Consider the following 16,503-nt stretch of genomic DNA (forward strand, 5'->3'; position numbering starts at 1 on the left):
CAGTCAAACAGCATGCACTTATCCTTCATGAAACACTGTTTTCAAGAGTGTTGAGTGACACCAGGAATAAATTTTTCTACCCTGCTCTGGTTTATTTCGTTATCTTGCTTATATGTGTGATAATTCAGTCACTGTGGAATTCTAGAGGCTCTATGAAATGCCAAGCAAGTAATTTATTCATTGTTTTGCTCTTCTTCCTTTCCCACATGAATGGTTTCTTAATCACAGAAACATGACTTGAAGGCTTGTCTGTTTTTGCACTAATTTCTGCAGGTTCTTACTACCACAGCTGACGGTATTAGCAGTGACAATAAGATTATTACTAGTGATTGGGTAGCTCTTTATCATTGTGTATGCTACCAGATTTGCTACTACAGAGCAGACACTGCCTATGTACTGCACAACTAATCCATAATGTAGGAAAAATCTATTTTAGTATCAGAGATCTTCTGTTTATTTGTGTATTTCCTTTGTTTTGATCAAAACCATAAGCTACCATAGGTCTGAAAAGGAAAGAGCAATTATCTATGCTAATTAGTAGTTGAATTAGAAACTTTTGGGCTTTTTTTAATGATTCCGTTTTCAATATACTCAGTGGGTCTGGTGACATAAATATTGTTTCTCTTCAGTCAAATATAAATGTCTGATTTATGCAGCCATGCAATGGATTTAACATGATGATGGTATTGTAATAAATTCAGAGAATAACCTTTTGTCTTTGCTGTGTACCTCTAGCTTTTGGATGCAGAATAAAAACACAGACTAAGCACATAAGAAAGGTTGTTTTATTTTTTCAAAACCAGAAATTAAAAGCTATGTATTTATTATATTCTTCCTAGCTAAAAACCTTTGAATTCCTGAGTGTTTTGGCTGAGTTTGCCTAGGTAACCAAACTTTCAGTCCTGACCTACGCCAGCCTTTCCTTCCTATGGCGATTTGCCCATCCCTAATGATAATGTGAGTAGACAGTTCAGGACAAAACAGGTTTAAATCCTCTTAAGCTGTAAAAGGAAAGGAACCCAAGGATGTCCAGATTGGTTTCTTCATCAGAGGCAGAAGGTACACACCCAGCATACAGCAAACATCTGGACTGCATCAGATTATCTTGGTGAAGGGGGCAAATGTCTTTGCTGAAGTCTTTCATGAAAGATTGCCTGCCTGCTTCTTCAAAGACAAAATTGTTCTAAAGTGCCTTAATTCTGTGCTTCCAATTAGTTTGAAAACTTCAGTTGCTCATTTTTAGACATGGCTATAAAACACAACTTTCATTTTGCAACCACAGAAAGAAGAGGTTTTGATATTTCATTTTTGTTTTAAGAAAGGATAAAATCTAAACTTCTTGAACATCCTATTGTAGCAAAGTAAGTCTGTAACAGCGACAAACAAGTGCCAAAATCGTGCTGGTTTTACAGGTGAGAAAAAACACAGGTACAAAGAAACTGAGCAATTTGATTTCTGTAAACAGAAACACCAATAGTGGTGTGTGTCCGTGTCTCTCCTGTCTCCAGAATTACACTTTCTCACATTTCTGCTCATTGCTGGTCTCTTCTCTGATGTTACAGGTGTGGTTTCAACTGGTTGTTTTAGCAGGTGGTTGTGCAGGAGAAGGGTGGAGTAGCCCCTGATGGTGCAAGGCGACAGCAACATCCCGAGACTCATCCTTGGCTGCTCACTTCCCTTTGGATCCAAGAACATTTCAAAAGCACATCCTGGCCATGATAACATTTTCTGGCTTTCTATTGGTGGTGAACATCATTGCCAACCTGAACTGAGGCAAAACAAACCATCTGCCCAAGTCTGACCTGCCGAGACCTGGAGGTTTTGGATTTTGACTTGAGGATTTTCCCATGTCCTGTGCAATGCAGAAGGGTCTTCATGATTTTCCCATATCTTCTCAAATAAATGTAATGCTTGTGCTTACTGCTGTGCGGGTGCAAGCACTGACTATCAAAGTGTTCCCTGGTTGCAAGGACTCATTGCTGGCTCCTTCAGGAGGACCTGAAAATGTGAGAATAAGAGATCAGCCTTGCCCCGCTTCCTGTGACCTTGAGTTGAGATGGTTAATCTTGAAGGGTTTCTGTTCTCCTCCACCCCCAGTCAAAGAAGGATAATAATAGCTACCCATATCATGGGGGGAGTGTGAGGATTAATAACTTAATGCTTGTTCTCCGGCACTCTGCTGACAAGGGGCTGCCTGAGCCCTGTGACAGAGCACAGAAGCTCGCAGGGCAGGAGTTGTTCACTCCACAGCATTGACTTGGGGGGGGGGGGGGGAAACAATCAGGAGAGCAGGGGAGAGGAGTCAACAACCATAAAAGCTGAAGGAAGAACAGAGGGTGGGCTGCAGTGCCCAGCAAGAAAACAGCTTGCTTGTTATTCTCACCCACTGTACACTGTGTGTACAGGTTTTTGTTATAAATTCCATCCTACAGCCCCAAAGGAGACCTGGCTGTCTCCTGTGTGCTGGCGTGGTATCCTGCATGAAACAGGAGCAATTCAGGGCAGTTTATCCAGGGGAGGAAGAGAGATGGAGTAGCAGAAGACAAGGAAACCAGAACCATGTGCTTAAAGAAGTTTGTAGCAGCAAAAGTCCTGCCAAGGCTTGTGCTTGTGTGTGCCCAGCTAGGTATAGGGGATGCCACAGGTGGGTGCTGAGAAGGTATCATGGTCAGCTTAGGTCCTGAATTAGAGGCCGTGATTCCTACAGGCATGACCATGTAACTTTTGTGGACCACTGTGCTTCTTTTTATTTCTTTTAATTATTAAACTGCTTTTGCTTGAGGTTTTTTTATTTCTACTTTCCTTCCCAGTAACTGATCCTAAAGAAAAAACAGTTTTTCCTCCAAGAACTTAACCTCTCAGCTATCAGTGACATGGAATAACAGCTTATGTTTTATAAGAAATTATTTATATTAAAGATCTCATATGCCAGAGTATTTGATGGGAATTTCTGCTTTTGTAGAAAATTTCCATCACTTGATTGTAACTCACATGTTATTGTATCTGTGTGAGCATGGTCAGGACCTGATGTGAAATTCTGGGTGATTTAAATCAGGACCTCTCAAATGTCTGTTCTAATGAGGATCCAGATGTGAGTACTTAACCTGTTATTCTGTAGGAGAGCTGGTGATGAGGTACATCGGGGAGAGTTTTGCAGGTGCTATCACTTGTTCTGGAGGGCAATAAACACCTCTCTCCTTCACTAGATGAAGTTCAGATTAAAGCAGAAATGATGGTGGAATAGCAGTAGCACTTAGCAGTCTGATCTAGAGCCAAACAGAGGATTTTACAAATCCTTATGCTAAAAAAAAAAGCCACTGACCAGAGAAGCTGTGGCTGCCTCATCCCTGGAAGTGCCCAAGGCCAGGTTGGATAGGGCTTAGAGCAACCTGTGATAATGGAAGGTGTCCCTGCCCTTCACAGGGCAGTGGATGGAACTAGATAAGCTTTAATGTCCTTTAATGTCCTTCCCACCCAAACCGTTCTGTGATTTTATGATTCCATTAGATTCCCATTAATAGTTCTGTAAAGCGTTATTTTTCTGGTCCTTTACAATGTTTTCTGTAAGCTGCTAAGTAGGATGATGTCCTACTGCTTTTACTGGCCTTAGTAAAATCCAGCCTGACCCAGCTGGGACTTCAAAGTTTTTTATGGTAGTGCAATTACCAAAAAATAAAATAAAAAATGTAACCACTTAGCTTTAATGACAAACCACAATTAGTACACTTAATCTTTTTCTAGCACCTCTGAGCCTTTGGTCAGAGGCTGACACATTTCATGGGAGCAATCCATGATTTTCATGGTTTTGAACAACAATCTTTGTAGATATGTCTTACCCCAAGACAGAAGTGGGCTGCATCCGTCCTGTTGGTACAAAAAGCCCTTGTGACTGTGTATCACGTGAGTATCTCTATTTCTTCTGTAAATTCTGCTTAGCAAACAAACTCATTGCATTTTGGAGAAAGACTGTGCCCACCTGATTTAATGCAGAACTGCTAAATCTCAGGTGAGTCCTGCACTTTTCATGCCTGAGACTTTATGTCATAACTGAGATCTTCCAAAATGACAGGTATTTGTGCACATATATGATCAACAGGATGCATGCCTTCATGACATGTACCAACATCAAGCGTAATTGTCCATTTTTGCAACTTTCTTCGTCTGTTTTACGACTCTGTGATTCAGACCTTGGGGGATATTTATAAATCGTTTCTGTCACTGAAAAAGGAGCCAAATGTATTTCAGCATTGCTCTGTTGCTTATTGTTGGTTTGTTTGTTTGGTTTTTTTTCTGGAAACTTCATAATCCAAGTTCCTCATTGACAGTTGGGTTCCTTCCTGTGTAAGAAGTGATTTTTATGCCCAATTCTGCCTTTACTCGTATAAAGATTTTACATATTTTCTGAAAATTCTTTGTTCTGCTGAAGCAATATGGGAGCTTAAATATTTGTACACACTAAAGAGCAGTATTCCACCTTCACAGAATCATTAGGGTTGAAAAGTACATTCAAGATCATCAAATCCAACCATCCACCCCCACCAGTTTTGGGGAAAGGTGTCACTAAGCCATAATTTCTTTGGTGGGAATCACTACATTATCCTTATAGAGGAAAATATGTTCAGGAGGGTCAATCCTAATTCAGAGAATAGAGGAGAAGAGGAGAAGAGAGAGAGGAGAGGCATGGGACACGGGACAGGATTTATCCAGGCAGAAGCAAAGTCTGGAGATCTGGACTGGAGCCAGCCTGGAGGTCTCCTGGAGGCTGTGCCCCGGGGGCACCTGTTGGGACATGACACGGAAAGGAGCCACAGAACCAACTGCCAAGAGTTTTTTTTTGAGATGAGGGGCTGATCCCCAGCACAGTGGCCTCCTTGTAAGGTTCACACCTTCTGCCCCACTGGTAAGTCCAGCCCCTCCAGATTGCTGGAGCTTGACTGGAGCTTCCCACAACCTGATCTGTGTGAGAGGGGCCAGGTGGTGCCTGGAGGGGGGTCAAGTCCCTCATGGGATGCCCTGGGAGAGGGACTCCCTGGCCTCGGGTCAGGCACAGCTGCCCCAGCCACAGAGAGGGCTGGGTTTGCAGCCACGGCTTCAACCCTCCTGTAATCACCCCCTTGGCTGCCTCTGGCAGCAGGACAGCTCCCAAATCCTCCTCACCACCCCCTAACAGCCATGATGAGGTGCTGAAACATGGAAGCTGAAATCCCTGTGTTATTGTTCTCCAGTGAAGCAGGAGCATGCCTTGGAAACATCTGGTTTTGGGTTGGTAATTAGGACCAGATATGGTCTTTACAGTGACCAGATTATTGCACATGGCACCACATTCCCCTGCAACAGGGGAAATCCTTGTTTTAATTCCTCCAAAAAAGAGCAAAAAGCACATTATTTATTTATTGTCTTGGCGAATGCATGCCTTTGTCTTAAGGCTGTCTCTTATTCTGGATAAACTGAGGAGAGAATCAATTTTCTGTGATAAGCCTGGAGTAAAAACAAATTATAATTTCTTATATCCTGTAGAAATTACATGGCCATGAATGTCAGTGTAACAGTTAATGTTTCCAGTTCATTTGCCTTCCAGTGCTGTGTCTCTTTGCACACCAACAGCTGGGAATGGGAAAGATGACACCACTGGTTTTCTCTGTTTTTGCTTAGTAAGTGAGTCTCTAATGAGAACACTCACTCTAACAAGTATCAGCACTGCCTGTAAGAAGAAAAAGTACTGATCCATCTTCTCTGTGTTCCAGCTCCTCAAATAAATAGGATAAATAGGAAATCTATGCACTTTTCCTAAATAAAGGTGGACATTCCTTTTTTTAATAAATTCTGTGATACTTCTAAGTGCTGGGGAATTATTTTTTGTTAGGTGAGTGGGACATTTTTGTTTTGCAGACATTATCAGTCTTGCTCTGCATAAATACTGAATTTCTAAGTTTTGCCTTTATTGTTCAGAATTGATGTACCTTTAGGTGCTTGAGGCTTCCTCCTGCCAAGATCTCCTCTGATGTTGGTAAAGATTCACTTCTGTCTGACTTTGAATAAGTTTTCTTCAGAATAAAGGATCTGACTCTTATTCTGGAAGATTCTCTAATTGTCATTAGGTCATTCACCTCAAACTTTCTCATTTCTTCCACTTCCTTTCCCACTCATAGCTCTTCCCAGAATCTCAGAACTAAGGGAGGGATGGTACTGGAAAACAGGGATGAGTTGCCGAGGTATCTTCTTGTCACACAAACACATGTGTTGGATGTTCCCAGAACTGGAAAATACATTGGTACAGAGGAGTCCAAGAGTCTGTAGAAGACATGACGATTTGGAAAGAGTTATCTCCCACTTTAGTGGCCACTTGGATCTGTAAGAAATTAAAGAACGCAATCTCTGTGAATTAAATTAGCTAACACTACTAGATTTGTGTAGAAGCCTGTAGGAGACATCAGTTTGTGGCTGATTTCTGTAGAGGTAATGCCTGTCATACCATGAAAGTTAACAGGAGCAGTGAAGTGCTTTACAGCCAAGCTGAGCCTAGTTATATGCATAAATACGAATAAAAACATATAATATATATAATATAAAAGCCTTAGCCCTAATAGTAGAAGAGCCAGCCCAATGCTGCATGTTTTTTTCAGTTTTAGTTACTTTTTTTTCCAATCATGCTACTATCCCATTTATTCTTGGGTTGCCTAGTCCAAAATTCACCAACAGAGAATTCATGGGAAATAAAATTCCCATTCTCACTGACAGTAATACTTGTGCCATAAAGTGTTTTCATGCTGACTGAATCAGAACAGAATACCATTTGCATTCACTTACTGATCATAATTACCTCACAGCAGGCATATCTAGTACCAAAACCAGTGAGCTGATGGAAACCCATGTGGGCAGTTGGAAGGGAGGAAGAAATTTCGTAGGAAATTCCAAATATTACATACCTTTGACAGATATCACACATTCTGGGTGAAACTCTGATGCTTTCCATGAAAATGCCTGTCCTTCCCTCAGTGTAGGATTTTATACTTTAGGAATAAGTGGTGGTGTGAATTTCCCACCAGCTTAAAAGGGACTGTTAATGTAAACCCAACAATGTAAATGTGATTGGCACTACTTCCTATAAAGCTTCTGTGGGAGTCTTCTAATTCCTTCACAGTCCTTTCTTTTTAACTTTCTAAAACCTGATGTGAAGACATTTTTTAGTGTTATGTTATATTCCAGTAAAGATAAAAAAGACATAATGTAATTATAGTTTTCTCTCTAGATTTCTTGTCAAGCATTATTATGCCAAGGAAGAAAAAGAAGGCAGAGAAAGAATGGAAAAAAACCCAAAACCCTCAAGAAGCTGCTGTTATATATTATTTAAAACTTTGATAGATGATGAAATAAAGTTTCTATTCAGGGAATAATTTTTACAAATTACCATTTAGGTATTACGTATTGTAAAAAATATTAAGAACCTTCCAGATGAAATAGTTCTTTCATGTTTTGACTCACAGAAAAGAACTTTTTTGGGCAAAGCTCAAAATGGGCAAGATGGTCATCTTTGTTTGGATTAGGACACGGGGAAACGGGTTTAAACTGGAAAAGAGCAGGTTTAGATGGGATACTGGAAAGAAATTCTTGGCTGTGGGGGTGGTGAGGCCCTGGCACATGTTGCCCAGAGAAGCTGTGGCTGCCCCATCCCTGGAAGTGTTCAAGGTCACGTTGGACAGGGCTTGGAGCAACCTGGGATGGTGGAAGGTGTCCCTGCCCATGGCAGGGGGTGGGACTGGATGGGCTTTAAGGTCCCTTCTGTGATTCTATGATTCTTTCATGCCAATAAATTCTTTGAAGACCCAAAGAGGACTTGAGGGACTTGTTTTGGGAAAAGAAATTTCCCAAATGCAGAAGGCTTCAGCCTCTGATATATCATGTAAAGCACAAATGAGCTTGAAGAGAAGGCAACAAGAACAGGAGACTTTTATGTCTCTCATATGCCAGCCAGTAGATGCCCCCAGTTTTAGTCTGATACTGTCTTAGGTACTTCGAGATAGAATAGGTATCCTCACAATTTTCAGTGTCTTTTGTCAGAGGTGCCTATAAATTAAATCTTGAAGCCATAGTAGTTTTGTCATCCAGACTTAAATGCTGTTTAGATAAAAAACTGACATGCTGCAAGTTTCCCGTTTAATTTGTATAGAGTCTTCGTTCCACCAGCTGGATTTCTTTTCCTAAACATTATAATACTCACTGAGGTGAGGACTGGAGCCAAGAATGGGAAAAAAATAGCTGGTCCAAAGGAGCAAGTTATTTAGGCTAACAAAAGGAAGGTATAAATACCTTCTATTGCTGGATGAGAATCAAGTAAGAGGTGCTTGGGAAAAACCTAAATGCACAGGAAAATGATGGCCAAAATGTAACTCTTGTGCACCACGTGCATACTGATGTTCACCTGTAGGGTTTGGAACCTTTTAAGAGCTCAGAAATAAGGGAAGGATGAATGTTGTGGATGTATTACCTGTGAGTAAGAAGATATGGAGGAAATCAATCTCCTGTATCTCAGAATGGTGAGGTCTGTGAGTAGGTCAGGTAGTGCCTCCCAGAACACCTTTTATTGCTCATGCATTTGGGCGTTCAGAAATCTTCTGCAAGCATCACTATATTCAGCTAAGGTAAATAATTGTATTTTATCTTCTGCCTAACTCTTCCAGCACAAGGCTTCTGCGAATGACCCTGTTAATCTTATTACTTGTGTCTGTGGATGCTCTTGTTCCTCCACTGCACAGGCAGGTGCTGACCCACAGATTAGCTGTGCCCTTCACCTTGTGCCCACAAGGCTTTTATCAGTAGTCTCTTATGATAGGTCCTGTGAAAGAGTTTCTGACAGTCCAAAAAACAAAATAAAATTGCAGTTAAAACTCCTTTAGCATTTTTCCTGTACACTAGAAAATCAGTTTCCCCTTTAAAGAAGGCTTGTTTTTTTTGCTTGCTATTATGTCATGTTTGGGATATTGACATGTTATGTTTTAAATCCCGTTTCAATTTGCTCGTGGCAATAAGGTAAATCATGGCACAGTACTATTTATTTTCAGTTATTAAAGAAAATAAATCTGAAGTTGATTCACATTTTGAAGTGACAGAAGTCATGCAACTACTTTTGCTAGCATGAGTTCCTGCGTGTCTGAAATAACAGAGCAAATCATCATATGATATCATTTTTACTCTTAACAGTCTTTTTAAAATCTTGGCCAGAAAAAGGTTAGATTAGAGCTTGACTTAGATCTGCCATGATCTCTTCTCAAACCCATCTGAGGAGAGCAGTCCACATGACACAATGGCCACAATAGTAATGCATATTGCTGAGCCACTCTTCTCCGATAAAATACTAAAAAAAATATTACCTATCGCTTAAAAAACATTCAATAAGAAGTTTGGTGCTAATTATTTCCACTAACACCTTATCATTAATTAATAGCTGCTCAATACATGGCTGAGAAAGCTGTGTCATTGCTGAGAAAACCAAGAATGTCTGTGTGAGTTCATGCCATTGACATCTGACATTAGGCTTTAGCAATTTTGGCCAGAAAACTTAAATATTCTATACATGAAATATTAAAAAATATTTTCTTTCTTGTCTTACATAATCTAAAAATGTATTAAAAATTAAAAAGGTTTATTGTGCATTGAAAGGATACAGCAGAAATCATGATTACATTCCCTGTCTGTGCTTCCAAGTTGTCTTTTAGATAGAGGGGTTTTCTTCACCAGGAAATATGGTTCATAATAAACAGCCTAAGAATACCATAAAGCAGCTCCATGCTGTAGATACCTTTGTTTATCTTTGATTAATTTCTCTGTACATTTTTACCACTTCATTTTTCAGACAATGTGGAAAATTCTTTAATAAGATGACTAGATGGAGGCAGCAGGAAAGTAGAGATAAGTTGCAATTTTAGTAAGGGCATGGAAAAAGAAACCCCCACCTTTTATGATTTTAAAGCTGAAGGGGCTGATGAACTAGACAAGATGACTAAAAAATGATAGGTACATGTAGTTTTCCTACTAGTTAAGAACAACCAACTACTGAAGTTAAGCACGCGAATCTACACTATAAATGGATTTCAGTGTTGGTACATGAGACTGACACCTTTGTCATCTGAAATTACCATGAACTTGCATTATTTTGGGAAAGCTTTTCCCCAGAATAAATCTCAAATATTTTTGGATAAATATGTCCTAATGGTGGTATCACATAATTTTCCACTTTAACTCCCACAAGACTGAAAACTGCTACTCAGACTCCTCCCCAGTCACAGATCATTGGTGGATTCACTCTAAAGCTCCATATCCTGAAGCTTGGTATAGCGATTTACACTCCAAAATGTTTTTCCCTGTATATCATTTGGAGTAAGATTTACTGTAGAAAATAATTGAGAAAATTATTTTAAATAAATAAAATGGCCAGGAAAATACTGTTAATAGAACAATCTGAAATTCTAGGGTTCAGGATTATCTGCAGGTTTGTTACACCAGGGGTTTTTTTCCAATCTTTGCTGTGTGGATGTTCATGAACACTCATCTTCTCTTGGGAAGGCTGGCTATAAAAAAAAAAAAAAAAAGGAAAGAAAAAAGCATGAAGCATGCTGGACGTTTCTTCAAATACAGTGTGATCCCAGTCTTACTGCATTTCCCTGTATAAGAAATGCCTCTGATAAACACAAGAAAATTGAAATCAGAATCAAAAATGAATATTGATACATTTAGATTTGACAAAATACTCCAGAATCCCAGATGTGAACTTTGGTTGTCCTACGCCAAAATCCCACCAAGATGAAACCTAAAAGCTTTTATGACAGAGGTATTGCTCAGATGCTAAATTTCAGTGCTGTTACCTTCCACAAGCTGGTTCTGAATGGCAGCTTTCATTTCGGGAGGTCAGCTCCTCGGATATCTGGAATTTCCTGCCAGCTCTGTGCTGCAGGGAGGAAGGGGTTGTTAGGCGCTCTTAGGTGAGGAGCCTTTTATGTCAGCAGCACAAATCACTGCAGCTTTGTTTGTGTTCCAGTGGGGATTTGTTGTTCCAAGGAAATCTGGCACTTCAGCTGTTATTTCCATTCCTTCCAAATCTCGTTTTATTTCTGAAACACGGGGCTGTAGATTGTAGCTGGGGCAAAAAGCCTCAATTTTCCTGCATTCCCCACAATTTGGGCACATTTGTGAAAAATTACTTTCAAATGTATAAAAGGTTTCTGGGAGTTCTTCATGAGTTTGTATGTCTGGAACTCTTTTTAGGCTTCATTATAAGGAAAAAGCACATGAAGCTGTGCCTTCCTTCTGCTTAGGACTTGGACCTTGTTCCTTACCACTTTCCTCATCAAGGCACTTTACCCTGGTTAATCAAAGTGAGGCTAAGGACTGATTGTAGTGGGGTTATTTTTCCTGACTGTTTTCTCAATGAAACATAAGTGGCCTTTACACTAAAATTGCCTTTCCCACTTGCAATCTTGATTCTGTGAGACTTCTCCATGCTTACCCATTCTCCATCCAAGACTGCCAAGTCTCTGGTTTTATCTATCTCTTCGGCTGCTCAAAATTTTTCAGATTATTCTGTCATAGAGAGGATTTTTTAAATATTTATTATTTTTTCCCCACAACCTGGTGTGTTCTGCTTTAGAACAAAGTCCACTTCAGAATGCAACTTTTTCCATGAGAAAAAGGAAGAGGAAGAAATCCAGCTCTTGTCACCTCAATCATAAACAGTGTTTCATCAGAAACCTGCCCTGGCTTCAGATGCCTTGTGTGGTTTCTGTTACCCAAATGTCCATGTCTGGCCCCAGCCTTATAAAGTGGCAGTGGTTGTCTCTGGCTGGGATTAATTCCACTTAACCCAAGATAACATCTTCTGCTGGAGACCTTCCTTATGTCTTTTGCAGGTTATATTGATATTTATTTTCTAGCTGGTCTTATTTAGCATTTTCAAAAATCTTGAATCAAACAGATTTGCAAAAATGACCATAACTTTTAAACACATTTTCTGTGAAGAAGATAACAAAAGAGATCAAGCAGGGGGGAAGAAAAACACCGAAAAAGGTCAGATTTTAAAGTGAACTCAGTGTTTTATTCATAAGGAGCAAACAAGTGAAATTTTATTGCATATGGGGCATCACACAGGAGCATATGGAGCCATAGGGTAGCCAACCACAGTAGTATCTACTACACTTTTTATCAATTAAATGATCAGATGGGGCACACAGGTGGGGATTTTCACAAGCGCTGCGACATATGCAGATGTGACTGTGATGCTAACAAATATCTTCAAAAATTGTCTTTAAACTGAGGAATAAAACCTGAAATGGTAGTGCCAAACACAATACTGATGCAAATTAAGTTTAAAGAGTCATATAATTGAATCACATAATTTTTTGCGTTGGAAAGGGCCTTCAAAAATCATCTCATTCCAATACCCTGCCATGAATGAAGGGCAAAGTCCTGCTTTTTCTGAGGTCCATTGCAGTCTGCTGAAGATGCTGGTTTATGTGGTTCATAGTCTACACTTAATCTGAAGCTTGCGCATAGTTTCAACCAAAACAGACATAATGGTTTAAAAACTTTGGAAATGTGTATGAACTCTTAACACTGAAATTGTTTGCTTTAATGCCCAGATCTCCAGATAAATGTCTATGATAGGTAAATGTGATATGAATCACAGAATCACAGAATGGTTTGCATTAGAAGGGAACCTTAAAGATCATCTTGTTCTAAACCCCTGCCATGGTCAAGGGGTCCTTTCTCTAGACCAGGTTGCTCCAAGGCCCATCCAACCTTGCCTTAAAACATGGCAAAGAATATCTTATGACTTAATATGTTCTTCAACATTTTTTTTTTCACTTCATCTTGCAACAGCAATGTGGCACAGCCACCCTGTTGTCCTGACAAAATTAAAACCTAAGCATGAGGCTGGGCTTTGTCCAAATTGCCTTATCACAGTCATGTGGGAACAACAAACCAGCCTGTGGATCTGGTTCTTTTGCCACATTGCTAGCAGAGGTTTTAATTTAAAATGTGAGAATTTAGGCACCTCTACAGCACCTCCAAAATGATAATTCATGTCCCTCTCTGCATGTGTGTCTCTGAGAGACAGCTGGGCACCTGACTTTCAAGCTCTCCATGAGATTGGTAAGGTTGCACTGCAGTTTGCATGTCCTTCATTACCTAAAAGCAAGTGATGAAAGCTTTTAGCAGCAAAAGGACATTTGATGAACAAAGGCCAATTGACTTTTGTATGGAGAGCAAATCTGCCTTTTTTTACTGGTTATGCACAATGTGGCAGCCAGCTTGCTGTTTGCAAAGAGCCAGAGGCTGAAGAACCAGAGGGAGCCGTGAACGTGAACCCTCTCCAGATGATGTTTAAAAGAAGAAAAGAGCAGAAACAACATTTTTTTTTGGCTGAGAGAATGACTGTGCCTCTTAAGTTTTGCTGTTTTACCTGATCCCTACTGCTGCACAGCACCAGGGATATCTTCTATCCTGTGTACGGACAAGGAAGTCGTGCAGACATGGTGCTGAGTGACATGGTTTAGTGTTGTTCTTGGCAGTACTGGGTTAATGGTTGGGCTCCATGATCTTGGAGGTCTTTTCCAACCTCGATCCCATAATTCTATGGATCACAGTTCACCCACAGTGAAGGACAAGCTGGTCATTAGCTTTGTCATCTGCTAAGTACTGCAGACTCTTGTTAGAGACAAGCAGCCATGTATTTGTTCTCCTACTTGATTGAATTTTGACAATCAGCCATAACATTTGTGCAGGCTGGCAGCATCTTTTTCTGGTTTGATTTACTCCCTACCCCTTCCATAATACTCTCTTTTTTTAGTGGAAAAGTCCTCTTTTTTTTCCTTTTTCATGCTTGCCTAACAAAAATACTCTTTTTCAACCAGATGTAACAGGAAAGAGAAATATTCTCCTCTTTCTAGTCTCTTCACTTTTCTTACTGTTTTGAAACAGATCTACTTAACTTCTGCAGATTCAATCAGTCACCCAAGCCTTTATAAATGTAAAAGGCCCAAGGACAGAAAGACTTTCATTTACTGTTTGTGTCATTTGTAATTATGCCATTTGATTTCCCTTGTGGCCTCACAGCTTTCCTCGTGTCTACCTTTCAGGCTGCTTGTGGAATGGAGCAACCAGGCAGGAGCCAAGAGAACCAGAAACAATGGTCAAGAAAAACTAATTCTCGAGAAAACCAAACCAGTATTCTTTCGCCAGTGTCACAGCTAGAAAGGCAACAATATTGAGTATCTACCTTGTACACATCAATTGCTGTTCGTTTTTAAATCAGAAAGGGAGGAAAATGCTGGGCAAATAACATGACAGGTGTGACAATTTCAGGTGAGGTGCTATTTCTATTAGATTTAGCAGAAGTAGTGTTATGTGAGCTATCCAGCAGGAATAAATTGGTGATAATCCAATTTATTGGAATTGTTGCACATGAAAAAGGAACTGTGAGAAAAGAGAGGCTTCCAAGTATAAAAATAATGGAGCACTATTATCTCAAAATAGAGCATTGTTGTCACAAAACAGAAAAAAGGGGGCTAAGCGGGTTCAGAAGGCATCTCTGACATGAGTGATGTTGGGACAATTTCGGATCAGTTGAAGGAGAGACCCAAGATACAACTTAAAACTATTTTAGTCCTATTTGGGTCGTGATATTTCAGACATCAACAGTTTTTACATTAACTCTCAGTACAAGTGAGTCTAATTTATATACTCACTAATGGATATTCAGAAACAGAGAGGAAAATCCACAGTGTTTTAAATCTATTTGTGTGTTTTATGTTGATGTGCTCTTTCTTCCCTTCAGCAAGCACATACTTTCCCTCCAGTGCAGGATATTTCTCCCTCTCCCCAGTGCACAAGCTCTTGTTTGCCAGGGCATGTTACTAAACTACTTCCATTAGCAGTGTTGTAAATCACAGGGACAGTCAAGATTAGTTAGCACTTTTGGAAGAGTGACAGTGTCCAGTTGGACATAATTCTATTGTCATTCACAATGAGCATTATCTGGTAGTATCACTCACATTTGTGAACTGTAAATTTTGTAGACATTTTGAAGCAGTATTCTTCTTTACATTTACATTGAAAAGTTTTCTTTTCCCTCTAAAATATTTTATTTTGAAATAGGGAGTACTAATGCTTTTACTGAGATAGAAAGTGTTGATAAGGGTCTTATTTCTAAGAATGAAGCCTTCATGACAATAAACCAACAGCTTTTGGAAGTAAAGCTTATTCAGGCATCCCAAGTGAATTTGTTCCAGGTGGGAATACAATAGAGAAATAACAGCTTGGAAGGTGGAAATGGACAAATTCTGTGCAGCAGCATAGCAGAACAGCACAGTCCTGGTAATTTCAATTATAATTGTGATAAATTGATAAAATAGCTTTTAAAGTATTTGAGTTATAGTTGTTTAAAGGACTAAGGTCAGTTTCAATCAGCTTGGATAGACCTCTGAGTAGGTCCCACTCTTTCAGCAAATATACCCCTCTCTCTCCCCCTAAAAATACAATTTAGGGAATGTAATGTCACTATTACTTAGTGACAATTAATAGGTCCTGGCTCCTCTAGAACTGGAACCGCATAAGGTGTTGAAAACTAAACCAACCTGCTTTGTCTCTATTTGTCTCTATGCCAGTTCCCCCATCAACAGAGTGGTATGTTATAAAAAGAAGTGGTTTTAAAATGAATTATTCCATGTTCAAAATGCTCAAGATTGAGTGTTAAAAAAAAAAAAATTAGAGTCTTTTTAAGTATAAAAGGAACTACAGTAGAAATTGCTCAGTCACTTCCAAGGATCAGACGTTGCAATGTAGCTTCTAGAACTGAATTTAGAGGGATAAAAAGAAAGTCCAAATGCCTACTGCTAAACTTTGGGGCTTGCTATTGTATAAATTTGCAGGTTTATTATTGTCTAAGCAGATTTCACTTACCTTTGTCCAAACTTGTGGCCTCGGGCAGCCTCAGCAGCACTGGCAGATGAAATGGTGCTGCTGCCTGTGTTGGTATAGGAACAAGGTGTTGGCATACGAATGTTCTCAGCTGTCCTGCACCTTGTTCAGTGTTATGGGTGAAACAGCCCCAGGAGTGAATTTGGGTTGAATAGGGATGGGACCTTGCTGCTTTCCCTGAAGAGGTTGAAAGGTGTATAAGAAATGTTATTTCCAGCACCCAAAAGGGAGCCCACAATAAAGATGGAGAGAGACTGTTTACAAGGGGCCTAGAGTGACAGGACAAGGGGGAATGGCTTCAAACTGACAGGGAGTAGGTTTAGATTAGATATTAGGAGGAAATTGTTCCCTGTGAGGATGGTGAGGCCTTGGCACAGGTTGCCCAAAGAAGCTGTGGCTGCCCTATCCCTGGAAGTGTCCAAGGCCAGGTTGGATGGGGCTTGGAGCAACCTGGGAGGTGTCCCTGTCCATGGCAGGGGGGTGGAATGGGATGATCTTTAAGGTCCCTTCCACCCCAAGCCATTCTGTGTTTCT

At 40.0% G+C, this 16,503-nt stretch overlaps 1 long non-coding RNA gene across 1 annotated transcript; it reads right to left on the reverse strand.

Annotated features, from left to right (window-relative positions):
- Window positions 1–771: 771 nt before the first annotated feature.
- Window positions 772–16,283, reverse strand: LOC120324663. Its single transcript, XR_005566150.1, has 3 exons — window positions 15,952–16,283; window positions 5,961–6,349; window positions 772–1,998 (listed from the first exon to the last, which is right to left on the reverse strand). It is a non-coding gene; the product is annotated as an uncharacterized LOC120324663 (long non-coding RNA).
- Between the last annotated feature and the right edge of the window lie 220 nt (window positions 16,284–16,503).

Source organism: Pipra filicauda, unplaced genomic scaffold (assembly GCF_003945595.2).
Source record: "Pipra filicauda isolate LSUMZ 115617 unplaced genomic scaffold, ASM394559v2 scaffold644_size270591_pilon, whole genome shotgun sequence".
Classification (NCBI taxonomy): domain Eukaryota; kingdom Metazoa; phylum Chordata; class Aves; order Passeriformes; family Pipridae; genus Pipra; species Pipra filicauda.